This window comes from Prunus avium, unplaced genomic scaffold (genome assembly GCF_965620075.1).
Source record: "Prunus avium unplaced genomic scaffold, drPruAviu1.hap1.1 HAP1_SCAFFOLD_47, whole genome shotgun sequence".
NCBI lineage: Eukaryota > Viridiplantae > Streptophyta > Magnoliopsida > Rosales > Rosaceae > Prunus > Prunus avium.
In genome coordinates this window covers 52,501-55,000 of record NW_028276905.1, presented here as the reverse complement: position 1 = coordinate 55,000, position 2,500 = coordinate 52,501, and positions in this window count along the sequence as shown.

The window sequence follows — 2,500 nt, the reverse complement described above, 5'->3', positions numbered from 1 at the left end:
ATTGAGAAGGTTTGGTGGCCGTACTCCCAACACAAAAGCATACCGAAGACAACCCCAAGCTAAAGCTCACTTGAAGCCAACACATCGTCACCATGTGTTCGTGTGGCCGAGAATTGGGTAGCTTCTTCATCAACCCCGCCGAAAGCCATCCTCGACATACCCGTGCATTGAGAAGGTTTGGTGGCCGTACTCCCAACACAAAAGCATACCGAGGACAACCCCAAGCAAAAATTCATTTGAAGCCAACCCATCGTCGCCCACAACTAGTGGGTGAATGGTGTGCTTCCCGGGGTTGGCATAGACATTCCCTCGCATGCAAAAGATTGTCGATGCGAAAGATTATCTATGCCAACCCCGGGAAGCACACCATTCACACACTCCCGACCGGTGTGGTGTGGCGGTGATTGGATAGTTACGGATTGAGCACTTGCCAAGGATCAAAATGTGTCATTTAGAAGAAACATTTTCAAAAAGTTTTTAAAATCTTGTGGGTTTGCAACTCATAAGAGCGTCACTTTCAACGTCCCCGGTATTGGATTGAGTTTCTAAAAACAACCGTGCACACCGAGGTTAAACTTTACCGGCTCCACTCCGACTCGCCGCTCGCCCACAATTTGTTTGCAACGAAACATTTGTTTTTAATTTTGTTGGTTTGAAATTGTTTTGAAAAGGTTCTTTAAATCTAGTGGGTTTGCAACTCATAAGAGCGTCACTTTCAACGTCCCCGGCATTGGATTGAGTTTCTAAAAACAACCGTGCACACCGAGGTTAAACTTTACCGGCTCCACTCCGACTCGCCGCTCGCCCACTAGTCCGAAGGCAACAAAACATTTGTTTTTCATTTTGATGAAAATTTCTGTTTTTAAATCTTGTTGGTTTGAAATTGTTTTGAAAAGGTTCTTTAAATCTTGCGGGTTTGCAACTCATAAGAGCGTCACTTTCAACGTCCCCGGCATTGGATTGAGTTTCTAAAAACAACCGTGCACACCGAGGTTAAACTTTACCGGCTCCACTCCGACTCGCCGCTCGCCCACAAATCCGAAGGCAACAAAACATTTGTTTTTAATTTTGATGAAATTTTTTGAAAACATTGGCTTGGCAAGCCCCAATCCGCGACTATCCACCCACCGCCACCCCACACGGGTGGTTGTTGTTGCGAAATGAGGTTGTGGTCGACATGCCCGTGCATTTGAGAAGGAGTTCCTAGCACTCCATGCTCTCCCATGCCAAAAAAAAGCCTAGACAACCCCATTTCGCAACTTTCCACGCCTTTTTTTTCCTCCCTCACCCATGGCGGCGGCGTGGTGGCGGAGGCCGGATTCCGGCCACCACCGCCATGGGTGGCAGCCCCCCGACCCCGACACCAAACCCATAATACCGAGGCAACATATCGAGGCAACATGACATGGGTGTGGCGTGGGGGAAGGGGGCTGCAGCTAGGAAGGCATGGGCTGCCATGCATATGCAGGCAACACACACCCCCCTATATAGCATTTTATGCATTTAGCCCTTTGACAGGAAGAGACATCACCTATGCGCGAGGAGTCATAATGGGCTCTAAATAATTCAATACAAGGTATTTGGACGTGATTTTTTGCAGGGATACTAAGAAACATGCAATCTATGATGGGAAAAAGTTTCATAAATTTTTGAAGTCGGGAAGTATTTTTTATTATTTTTAGAAGTCGTAAAATTGAAAAAATCATTAAAACAAATCCGGGAGGAATTTTTTAGTTTTGTAAGTTGGAGAAGGTCCTAAAAATCATAGACTACTTATGGGGAGCTTATTGTGCGAGGAAATTTCAATAAAAACGGGGTTTGACAAGATTTGAAAAATTCTGTCGACATTTGAAAAAACCTGGAACCATGCTGCCGGCATGCTGCGCACATGCTGCGCGCATGCTGCGCGCAGACTGCGCGCATGCCATGGCAGGACAAGTTTCGCTAGCCTCACTGTCGACAGATGCGCAAGCTGCGCGCACGCTGCGCACAGGCTGCGCGCACGCTGCGCACAGGCTGCGCGCACGCTGCGCACAGGCTGCGCGCACGCTGCGCACAGGCTGCGCGCACGCTGCGCACAGACTGCGCGCACGCTGCGCGCATGCCATGGCAGGACAAGTTTCGCTAGCCTCACTGTCGACAGATGCGCAAGCTGCGCGCAAGCTCCGCGCACGCTGCGCACAGCCTGTGCGCATGTTGTGCGCAGGCTGCGCGCATGCCATGGCAGGACAAGTTTCGCTAGCCTCACTGTCGACAGATGCGCAAGCTGCGCGCACGCTGCGCACAGGCTGCGCACAGCGCATGCCATGGCAGGACAAGTTCGCTAGCCTCACTGTCGACAGATGCGCAGGCTGCGCGCACAGGCTGCGCGCACGCCATGGCAGGACAAGTTTCGCTAGCCTCACTGTCGACAGAATCAGCACGCTGCGCGCAAGCTGCGCGCACGCTGCCGGCATGGTGCGCGCACGCTGCCGGCATGCTGTGCGCACGCTGCGCGCGC